The sequence below is a fragment of the Calliphora vicina genome, chromosome 3, assembly GCF_958450345.1.
Source record: "Calliphora vicina chromosome 3, idCalVici1.1, whole genome shotgun sequence".
Lineage (NCBI taxonomy): Eukaryota > Metazoa > Arthropoda > Insecta > Diptera > Calliphoridae > Calliphora > Calliphora vicina.
The window spans coordinates 116,250,481-116,263,862 of NC_088782.1; positions in this window are offsets into that span (position 1 = coordinate 116,250,481).

Consider the following 13,382-nt stretch of genomic DNA (forward strand, 5'->3'; position numbering starts at 1 on the left):
TCGGAATGATGAACTTTTCTATAGAAAAGATCATCTCGGAATGATGAACTTTTCTATAGAAAAGATCATCTCGGAATGATGAACTTTTCTATAGAAAAGATCATCTCGGAATGATGAACTTTTCTATAGAAAAGATCATCTCGGAATGATGAACTTTTCTATAGAAAAGATCATCTCGGAATGATGAACTTTTCTATAGAAAAGATCATCTCGGAATGATGAACTTTTCTATAGAAAAGATCATCTCGGAATGATGAACTTTTCTATAGAAAAGATCATCTCGGAATGATGAACTTTTCTATAGAAAAGATCATCTCGGAATGATGAACTATTCTATAGAAAAGATCATCTCGGAATGATGAACTTTTCTATAGAAAAGATCATCTCGGAATGATGAACTTTTCTATAGAAAAGATCATCTCGGAATGATGAACTTTTCTATAGAAAAGATCATCTCGGAATGATGAACTTTTCTATAGAAAAGATCATCTCGGAATGATGAACTTTTCTATAGAAAAGATCATCTCGGAATGATGAACTTTTCTATAGAAAAGATCATCTCGGAATGATGAACTTTTCTATAGAAAAGATTAGTGTTTATAAACCGGTTAACCGGTTAACCGAAAAACCGGTTTTTCTTCCAAATCTCGGTTTTTTGCGAACCGGTTAATTTAAAATGTTGATTTTCGGTTAACCGGTTTATCCGGTTTTACTAAAATTGATAAATCTCACGTTTTTGTGCATTTTTAATATCCATTGTATACACATTATTGGTCTGATTTGAAACCTAAACTGCTGATTTACAATACAAAACTCTTTAGATTAATATTTTTAAGAATTACAATGATTCTAAATAATAGAGGACGATGAGTTTACTTAAAAACTTTTTTGCTCATAATGAAACAATTAAAAATTAAAATTAAATTCCGCATAATTCTATAAGTTTAGGCTAAATCTTACTAATGATTCATTGAACTTTTCTATAGAAAAGATCATCTCGGAATGATGAACTTTTCTATAGAAAAGATCATCTCGGAATGATGAACTTTTCTATAGAAAAGATCATCTCGGAATGATGAACTTTTCTATAGAAAAGATCATCTCGGAATGATGAACTTTTCTATAGAAAAGATCATCTCGGAATGATGAACTTTTCTATAGAAAAGATCATCTCGGAATGATGAACTTTTCTATAGAAAAGATCATCTCGGAATGATGAACTTTTCTATAGAAAAGATCATCTCGGAATGATGAACTTTTCTATAGAAAAGATCATCTCGGAATGATGAACTTTTCTATAGAAAAGATCATCTCGGAATGATGAACTTTTCTATAGAAAAGATCATCTCGGAATGATGAACTTTTCTATAGAAAAGATCATCTCGGAATGATGAACTATTCTATAGAAAAGATCATCTCGGAATGATGAACTATTCTATAGAAAAGATCATCTCGGAATGATGAACTTTTCTATAGAAAAGATCATCTCGGAATGATGAACTTTTCTATAGAAAAGATCATCTCGGAATGATGAACTTTTCTATAGAAAAGATCATCTCGGAATGATGAACTTTTCTATAGAAAAGATCATCTCGGAATGATGAACTTTTCTATAGAAAAGATCATCTCGGAATGATGAACTTTTCTATAGAAAAGATCATCTCGGAATGATGAACTTTTCTATAGAAAAGATCATCTCGGAATGATGAGCTTTTCTATAGAAAAGATCATCTCGGAATGATGAACTTTTCTATAGAAAAGATCATCTCGGAATGATGAACTTTTCTATAGAAAAGATCATCTCGGAATGATGAACTTTTCTATAGAAAAGATCATCTCGGAATGATGAACTTTTCTATAGAAAAGATCATCTCGGAATGATGAACTTTTCTATAGAAAAGATCATCTCGGAATGATGAACTTTTCTATAGAAAAGATCATCTCGGAATGATGAACTTTTCTATAGAAAAGATAATCATCTCGGAATGATGAACTTTTCTATAGAAAAGATAATCATCTCGGAATGATGAACTTTTCTATAGAAATGATAATCATCTCGGAATGATGAACTTTTCTATAGAAAAGATAATCATCTCGGAATGATGAACTTTTCTATAGAAAAATAATCATCTCGGAATGATGAACTTTTCTATAGAAAAGATAATCATCTCGGAATTATGAACTTTTCTATAGAAAAGATAATCATCTCGGAATGATGAACTTTTCTATAGAAAAGATCATCTCAGATTGATGAACTTTTCTATAGAAAAGATCATCTCAGATTGATGAACTTTTCTATAGCAAAGATCATCTCAGAATGATGAACTTTTCTATAGAAAAGATCATCACAGACTGATCAACTTTTCTATAGAAAAGATCATCACAGACTGATCAACTTTTCTATAGAAAAGATCATCACAGACTGATCAACTTTTCTATAGAAAGGATCATCACAGACTGATCATCTTTTCTACAGAAAAGATCGTCACAGACTGCTCAACTTTTCTATAGACAGGATCATCACAGACTGATCAAATTTTCTATAGAAAAGGTCATCCCATAATGATGAACTTTTCTATAGAAAAGGTCATCCCATAATGATGAACTTTTCTATAGAAAAGGTCATCCCATAATGATGAACTTTTCTATAGAAAAGGTCATCCCATAATGATGAACTTTTCTATAGAAAAGGTCATCCCATAATGATGAACTTTTCTATAGAAAAGGTCATCCCATAATGATGAACTTTTCTATAGAAAAGGTCATCCCATAATGATGAACTTTTCTATAGAAAAGGTCATCCCATAATGATGAACTTTTCTATAGAAAAGGTCATCCCATAATGATGAACTTTTCTATAGAAAAGGTCATCCCATAATGATGAACTTTTCTATAGAAAAGGTCATCCCATAATGATGAACTTTTCTATAGAAAAGGTCATCCCATAATGATGAACTTTTCTATAGAAATGTTCATTATAGTTTAGTCTAGAAAACTTTGTCAAACTTAGATAACGTTTTCTACAGGAATTTTCATCACAATCTTAGCTCACCTTAGTTTGATCAACATTTCTTTAGAAGAGTCAGGCTGAGTTTTCAAATATATTTTTCTTTACGTTTAAAAATAAATTTTAATAAACTTAATTGTTTTACTTAACTCCCTTAGTTTCCTTAAAAGAAGAATCCCATTTTATTGAAATTTATTAAATCTTTTCTTTATCGACAATTTTAATTGGTTTTTTGCGAGCTTTCAGAAATATGAAAAAGATTTTCTTTAAGAATTTAACACACAAAAATGTAAAGAAATATAAATAAAGAAAAAAATGGAAAATGGAAAATTGTATAAATGAATTAAAATAAATTTTTCATTTTCTCTCTTTCACTCTTTTTATTACACTTCTCCTATAGCTGGCTGTAGTTGTTGTTGTTGGTATTATTATTATTATTATTGTTGCTTTTGTTGTTGTAATGCACAATATAATCCTTTAAACACTTAACAATTCAATATTATTTTCAATTTACTTGAATGACATGCAATCGTATCGTATGAATCGTCTATACACACTCACACACATCTGCAGCATAAAATAAATATATTTATTTTTATGTGTGAGTTTTTTTTCAAATAAATTTATTTAGTATGGGTGAGTTTGTGTATGTGTAAGTTATTCTTTATACAACATTTTGTCCATGTAATCATACATATATTGGATGTATGATTTAAAAGGTAAATTCATGCACTTAAAGAAAAGTAAAAGAAGAAATTTATTTAAAATATCAATAAAGTATTTCCTAGAACCACAGCCTTTTCTAGAAGCCCCTATATTTCTTTACAAAATTTAGATTATAGAGAATACGGTAACATTTTCATTTTAAAATTTACATATTTTTCTCCGTGTTTTTCAATTTGTTTAATATTATTCCTGTTAACTCTTAGTATGTGTTTCTGGCTGTTTGTATGTGTTTGTGCTGAGTAAACTTTATTTTGATTTAAATGCCTGTAAAATAAAAAAAAAATATATAAAAAACGCAGAGAATAATACAATGAATAACTTTTCAATCATATGAGTAGAGCATAAAAACACTTACAAATAACAAAAAATATGCATATATGTATGATTTTATGTTATTACTCATATATCGGCTAAATGAAACCCATCAAACATAAAAATCTGCAACAGGGGATTATCGCAAACTGATATATTTTTCGATTTATAAGATCATTCTCTAAAAAGTCTCTTCATTAGCGGATGAACTTTTCTATAGAAAAGATCACCACTGGCTGATGAACTTTTCTATAGAAAAGATCACCACTGGCTGATGAACTTTTCTATAGAAAACATCACCACTGGACTGATGAACTTTTCTATAGAAAAGATCACCACTGGACTGATGAACTTTTCTATAGAAAAGATCACCACTGGACTGATGAACTTTTCTATAGAAAAGATCACCACTGGACTGATGAACTTTTCTATAGAAAAGATCACCACTGGACTGATGAACTTTTCTATAGAAAAGATCACCACTGGACTGATGAACTTTTCTATAGAAAAGATCACCACTGACTGATGAACTTTTCTATAGAAAAGATCACCACTGACTGATGAACTTTTCTATAGAAAAGATCACCACTGACTGATGAACTTTTCTATAGAAAAGATCACCACTGACTGGTGAACTTTTCTATAGAAAAGATCACCACTGACTGATGAACTTTTCTATAGAAAAGATCACCACTGACTGATGAACTTTTCTATAGAAAAGATCACCACTGACTGATGAACTTTTCTATAGAAAAGATCACCACTGACTGATGAACTTTTCTATAGAAAAGATCACCACTGACTGATGAACTTTTCTATAGAAAAGATCACCACTGACTGATGAACTTTTCTATAGAAAAGATCACCACTGACTGATGAACTTTTCTATAGAAAAGATCACCACTGACTGATGAACTTTTCTATAGAAAAGATCACCACTGACTGATGAACTTTTCTATAGAAAAGATCACCACTGACTGATGAACTTTTCTATAGAAAAGATCACCACTGACTGATGAACTTTTCTATAGAAAAGATCACCACTGACTGATGAACTTTTCTATAGAAAAGATCACCACTGGACTGATGAACTTTTCTATAGAAAAGATCACCACTGGACTGATGAACTTTTCTATAGAAAAGATCACCACTGGACTGATGAACTTTTCTATAGAAAATATCACCACTGGACTGATGAACTTTTCAATAGAAAAGATCACCACTGGACTGATGAACTTTTCTATAGAAAAGATCACCACTGGACTGATGAACTTTTCTATAGAAAAGATCACCACTGGACTGATGAACTTTTCTATAGAAAAGATCACCACTGGACTGATGAACTTTTCTATAGAAAAGATCACCACTGGACTGATGAACTTTTCTATAGAAAAGATCACCACTGGACTGATGAACTTTTCTATAGAAAAGATCACCACTGGACTGATGAACTTTTCTATAGAAAAGATCACCACTGGACTGATGAACTTTTCTATAGAAAAGATCACCACTGGACTGATGAACTTTTCTATAGAAAAGATCACCACTGGACTGATGAACTTTTCTATAGAAAAGATCACCACTGGACTGATGAACTTTTCTATAGAAAAGATCACCACTGACTGATGAACTTTTCTATAGAAAAGATCACCACTGACTGATGAACTTTTCTATAGAAAAGATCACCACTGACTGATGAACTTTTCTATAGAAAAGATCACCACTGACTGATGAACTTTTCTATAGAAAAGATCACCACTGACTGATGAACTTTTCTATAGAAAAGATCACCACTGACTGATGAACTTTTCTATAGAAAAGATCACCACTGACTGATGAACTTTTCTATAGAAAAGATCACCACTGACTGATGAACTTTTCTATAGAAAAGATCACCACTGACTGATGAACTTTTCTATAGAAAAGATCACCACTGACTGATGAACTTTTCTATAGAAAAGATCACCACTGACTGATGAACTTTTCTATAGAAAAGATCACCACTGACTGATGAACTTTTCTATAGAAAAGATCACCACTGACTGATGAACTTTTCTATAGAAAAGATCACCACTGACTGATGAACTTTTCTATAGAAAAGATCACCACTGACTGATGAACTTTTCTATAGAAAAGATCACCACTGACTGATGAACTTTTCTATAGAAAAGATCACCACTGACTGATGAACTTTTCTATAGAAAAGATCACCACTGACTGATGAACATTTCTATAGAAAAGATCACCACTGACTGATGAACTTTTCTATAGAAAAGATCACCACTGACTGATGAACTTTTCTATAGAAAAGATCACCACTGACTGATGAACTTTTCTATAGAAAAGATCACCACTGACTGATGAACTTTTCTATAGAAAAGATCACCACTGACTGATGAACTTTTCTATAGAAAAGATCACCACTGACTGATGAACTTTTCTATAGAAAAGATCACCACTGACTGATGAACTTTTCTATAGAAAAGATCACCACTGACTGATGAACTTTTCTATAGAAAAGATCACCACTGACTGATGAACTTTTCTATAGAAAAGATCACCACTGACTGATGAACTTTTCTATAGAAAAGATCACCACTGACTGATGAACTTTTCTATAGAAAAGATCACCACTGACTGATGAACTTTTCTATAGAAAAGATCACCACTGACTGATGAACTTTTCTATAGAAAAGATCACCACTGACTGATGAACTTTTCTATAGAAAAGATCACGACTGACTGATGAACTTTTCTATAGAAAAGATCACCACTGAGTGATGAACTTTTCTATAGAAAGAGAGCACCACTGACTGATGAACTTTTTTATAGAAAAGATCATCACTGACTGATGAACTTTTCTATAGAAAAGATTATCCTTGCCTGGTGTCATCATAGTCTGATCAAGCATTTTACATTTCTGTTTTTTGATGAAAATTTTCGCTGGTCTCTCTTTCACCTCCACACAAGCAAATATATGTTTGTGTGTGTGTTCTGCGTGTATGTTAAAAAAACACAAGCAAGAAAGATACAAAAAGAAAGCAGTGGGGAAAGAGGAGAGCTCAATATATTCAATAATAAAAATTGCACCTGAACAGAATTATACAAACCTATCAACATATGCAGGGATTTGTATGTTAAGTTACAACAAATAATCATAGATTTCCGGAGAATCAGAACAAAGACACAGGCACACACACTCACGTAAACTTCCAGATCCTTATAGACAATATTTACCAGAGAAGGTAAACAATAAATTAAAAAAAAGAAAAATAAAAAGAAATATATCTGCACACTTTTGCATACAAATGTTGAAGGCTGGGTAACAATTTGTTCAATAAATTGTTACGTTGTGTATAAGAAGTATTGGATGGAGCTCATCAGCAATTGGCAAAAAACAACACTTCTATATTTCATTATTACAACAGACTAAGAAATATATATACACTAGTTCTGGAGACGAGGGTAAACTAAAGATGACTTTTAAGGTTCCAGTCATATACCGAGAGGTTAAAATGTTACTTAGTTTTAAATTAAATAAAAGAAACTAATAAGATTCCAAGAAGGGAGCTAAAAATACCTAGCCAGATCATCATATTCACCATAATTACGCTCCTGTTTTTTCACTTCCTGTTTTTAAACCACTAACATTTTGTTGCAAACATATTTGACTTTATCTATGAATAGCAAAAACTTTCTGGCCAATCCTCGTATATATATTTTATCTTTATTCGTGTGCTTATGATTATCTTTATTTGTTAAATTTATATGACAATGTTTTTCTCTGTGTAATTGTTACATTTTGTGTTCAGGCGTGCGTAAGTTTTGAGTATGTATAAAATGTCATTTTATTGTCCCTCTACGTCTTGCTGTAGTCATCGGGTATCCTTTTTTATTATTGCTAAAGTTGTTGCCGTATTTAGTTTAGTTTTCTTTTCTTCTCATATCATTTCATTTCTTTGGTTACATTGTAGCCTGAATGAATGGTATGGTTGGCATTGAAAATATTATTACTTGTCTTATTTCATTTTTTTTTTTGTACACATACAATCAAATAATCTACAGCCATACATATGCATCAATATCCTTGTATAGATATATACAAAACATACCTTTATATTCAATTTTAAGTTAAAAAGTTTCTTTTGTTGTAGCAGTATGTGCTTGTGTTCTTATCATGGGTGCACCGTTTCCAATAATAGTCACAACCTATCATAGTCAGATGAAGTTTTCTATAGAACAGATCATCATAGTCAGATGAAGTTTTCTATAGAACAGATCATCATAGTCAGATGAAGTTTTCTATAGAAAAGATCATCATGGTCTGATGAATTTTTCTATAGAAAAGATCATCATAGTCTGATGAATTTTTCTATAGAAAAGATCATCATAGTCTGATGAATTTTTCTATAGAAAAGATCATCATAGTCCGATGAAGTTTTCTATAGAAAAGATCATCATAGTCCGATGAAGTTTTCTATAGAAAAGATCATCATAGTCCGATGAAGTTTTCTATAGAAAAGATCATCATAGTCCGATGAAGTTTTCTATAGAAAAGATCATCATAGTCCGATGAAGTTTTCTATAGAAAAGATCATCATAGTCTGATGAAGTTTTCTATAGAAAAGATCGCCATAGTCAGATGAACTTTTCTATAGAAAAGATCATCATAGTCAGATGAAGTTTTCTATAGAAAAGATCGCCATAGTCAGATGAACTTTTCTATAGAAAAGATCATCATAGTCAGATGAACTTTTCTATAGAAAAGATCATCATAGTCAGATGAACTTTTCTATAGAAAAGATCATCATAGTCAGATGAACTTTTCTATAGAAAAGATCATCATAGTCTGATGAACTTTTCTATAGAAAAGATCATCATAGTCTGATGAACTTTTCTATAGAAAAGATCATCATAGTCTGATGAAGTTTTCTATAGAAAAGATCATCATAGTCAGATGAACTTTTCTATAGAAAAGATCATCATAGTCTGATGAACTTTTCTATAGAAAAGATCATCATAGTCTGATGAACTTTTCTATAGAAAAGATCATCATAGTCTGATGAAGTTTTCTATAGAAAAGATCATCATAGTCTGATGAAGTTTTCTATAGAAAAGATCATCATAGTCTGATGAAGTTTTCTATAGAAAAGATCATCATAGTCCGATGAAGTTTTCTATAGAAAAGATCATCATAGTCCGATGAAGTTTTCTAAAGAAAAGATCATCATAGTCCGATGAAGTTTTCTATAGAAAAGATCATCATAGTCCGATGAAGTTTTCTATAGAAAAGATCATCATAGTCCGATGAAGTTTTCTATAGAAAAGATCATCATAGTCCGATGAAGTTTTCTATAGAAAAGATCATCATAGTCCGATGAAGTTTTCTATAGAAAAGATCATCATAGTCCGATGAAGTTTTCTATAGAAAAGATCATCATAGTCCGATGAACTTTACTATAGAAAAGATCATCATAGTCCGATGAAGTTTTCTATAGAAAAGATCATCATAGTCCGATGAAGTTTTCTATAGAAAAGATCATCATAGTCTGATGAATTTTTCTATAGAAAAGATCATCATAGTCCGATGAAGTTTTCTATAGAAAAGATCATCATAGTCTGATGAATTTTTCTATAGAAAAGATCATCATAGTCTGATGAATTTTTCTATAGAAAAGATCATCATAGTCTGATGAATTTTTCTATAGAAAAGATCATCATAGTCTGATGAATTTTTCTATAGAAAAGATCATCATAGCCCGATGAAGTTTTCTATAGAAAAGATCATCATAGTCCGATGAACTTTTCTATAGAAAAGATCATCATAGTCTGATGAAGTTTTCTATAGAAAAGATCATCATAGTCCGATGAAGTTTTCTATAGAAAAGATCATCATAGTCTGATGAATTTTTCTATAGAAAAGATCATCATAGTCTGATGAATTTTTCTATAGAAAAGATCATCATAGTCAGATGAACTTTTCTATAGAAAAGATCGCCACAGTCTGATGAACTTTTCTATAGAAAAGATCACCATAGTCTGACGAACTTTTCGATGAAGTCTATGATCGATGAAGACTATGATGTTCTTTTCTATAGAAAAGTTCATCAGACTATGATGAAAAGATCATCATAGTCCGATGAAGTTTTCTATAGAAAAGATCATCATAGTCCAATGAAGTTTTCTATAGAAAAGAACATCATAGTCTGATGAACTTTTCTATAAAAAATTTCAGCACTGTATGATCAACTTATGTTACTGCGTTTTCTTAGCATTTTTAAATTCTCCAGGATATGGTTAAGTTTATTTATATCTTATGATTTAGTTCTAAGAAAATTGTTGTTTTGTGAAACACATCTAAGGAATTGTGCTTCTCAAACCTACAGATAGATGAAATAATAGCACAAAATAGATGATAAAGAAGAAAGAAAGGAAGCAAACAAAAAAAAAACAAACACATGCTTAGATCTGAATTTAACGAATCATGAAATACGATAATTGAACCATGCAGAGCTTCTATTGTCGAGAGGAATAATAAAATTCTTATATTAAATTTTTTTCTCTAGCTATCTCATTTCTGCTAGTAGTTTGCAGCTTCAACCAGTCTAAAACAGTTTTATATTTCAAAAATACTTACCCACCCCCTTTATACAATAACGAAAACAAAACAACAAAAAAAAAACACAACAGCCAGAGATGAAAAAGAAACGAACTATTTTCAAAAGTTGTCATTGAAGACATACAAGTTTTCTATAAGTTTCCAATGAAAGGTTTTCCTAGCACGTTCATTCTCTAACCCACTTACCAAACAGATGCCCATTGTTCATCTATTGCAGGCGGATGATGACTGCGTTGATGATGCTGATGATTTCTTTGCATTTCTATATTTTCTATAACATAAAGTTTGTATTTATATATTTTCGTTTTAAACTCGCATGTGTAAGTATCAGAAGATTCCGAATAATAAGAATAACTACAAATGTTCACTTAAAATAGAAAAGTAAAACCTTTAGTTTAAAAGTATTTTCAATATTTTCTTTTCTTGACTTTAAAAGATTTCTACTTGAATATTATAGCAAATGTTTTATGCTTCAAATATGAATTACCCTAATTTCTTTATATACATTTCATATGTAAAACTATGTTGTGTGCATGTGAACGAATATTCGTCTAAATCACTTTTTGAAATGAAAATGAAATTATTTCATATGTGCTTGTATTCACTTAAACTTTTACTGATATAGTAATTGAATATTTTATATATTTATGAAGAACAAAAAGTCATCTCTTATTTATGCATAAAATACCTGAAAAGTATTTCAATTGAATTTCAACAATGAATTTAATAGCAAAAAATTCATGAAGCTTGTTATGGTAGAATTTTTGGAAGAATGAAAAAAATTAGAACATTAAAAGCATGTTATAGTATCTTTTGTTTAATAAAGACTTTCATTTGTTTAAATTTAACGGATTTTTTACTGAATAATCTTATACAAAATAGAGCTTTTCTTATCAGAAAGCTTTCCTTATCATTACTAGAAAATTATTTTGCTACATATTCATAGATACACTGAAAGTTAAATCAGCAAAAGTGGAGAGAATCTGAAAACAAAAAATTCATCAGACTGTGATGAACGTTTTCTATTGAAAACTTCATCAGACTGTGATGAACGTTTTCTATAGAAAAATTCATCAGACTGTGATGAAGTTTTCTATAGAAAAATTCATCAGACTGTAATGAAGTTTTCTATAGAAAAATTCATCAGACTGTGATGAAGTTTTCTATAGAAAAATTCATCAGACTGTGATGAAGTTTTCTATAGAAAAATTCATCAGACTGTGATGAACGTTTTCTATAGAAAACTTCATCAGACTGTGATGAACGTTTTCTATAGAAAACTTCATCAGACTGTGATGAACGTTTTCTATAGAAAACTTCATCAGACTGTGATGAACGTTTTCTATAGAAAACTTCATCAGACTGTGATGAACGTTTTCTATAGAAAACTTCATCAGACTGTGATGAACGTTTTCTATAGAAAACTTCATCAGACTGTGATGAACGTTTTCTATAGAAAACTTCATCAGACTGTGATGAACGTTTTCTATAGAAAACTTCATCAGACTGTGATGAACGTTTTCTATAGAAAACTTCATCAGACTGTGATGAACGTTTTCTATAGAAAACTTCATCAGACTGTGATGAACGTTTTCTATAGAAAACTTCATCAGACTGTGATGAACGTTTTCTATAGAAAACTTCATCAGACTGTGATGAACGTTTTCTATAGAAAACTTCATCAGACTGTGATGAACGTTTTCTATAGAAAACTTCATCGGACTGTGATGAACGTTTTCTATAGAAAACTTCATCGGACTGTGATGAACGTTTTCTATAGAAAACTTCATCGGACTGTGATGAACGTTTTCTATAGAAAACTTCATCGGACTGTGATGAACGTTTTCTATAGAAAACTTCATCGGACTGTGATGAACGTTTTCTATAGAAAAATTCATCGGACTGTGATGAACGTTTTCTATAGAAAAATTCATCAGACTGTGATGAAGTTTTCTATAGAAAAATTCATCAGACTGTGATGAAGTTTTCTATAGAAAAATTCATCAGACTGTGATGAAGTTTTCTATAGAAAAATTCATCAGACTGTGATGAAGTTTTCTATAGAAAAATTCATCGGACTGTGATGAAGTTTTCTATAGAAAAACTCATCGGACTGTGATGAAGTTTTCTATAGAAAAACTCATCGGACTGTGATGAAGTTTTCTATAGAAAAATTCATCGGACTGTGATGAAGTTTTCTATAGAAAAATTCTTCAGCCTGTGATGAACGTTTTCTATAGAAAAATTCTTCAGCCTGTGATGAACGTTTTCTATAGAAAAATTCACCAGACTGTGATGAAGTTTTCTATAGAAAAATTCATTAGACTGTGATGAACATTTCTATAGAAAAATTCATCAGACTGTGATGAAGTTTTCTATAGAAAAATTCATTAGACTGTGATGAAGTTTTCTATAGAAAAATTCATTCGACTGTGATGAACATTTCTACAGAAAAATGCACCTGACTGTGATGAACATTTCAGATTGTATTATTATTATAATTTTATTATTTCTAAAATATTTCTATATTTGTTATAAAGTTTAATTAACTTAAAATCTTCTTATCATTAACTATTTACTTTACCTTGTCTTTACATATTGTCTGTCATTGAAAAATCCCGTCCTATAAAAGATTTTCAAAAGACACTGCGTAATAAAAACAACTCATTAGGTTTATTTATTTTATTTTTGTTTAAATAATTTTATTTGGCAAATAAA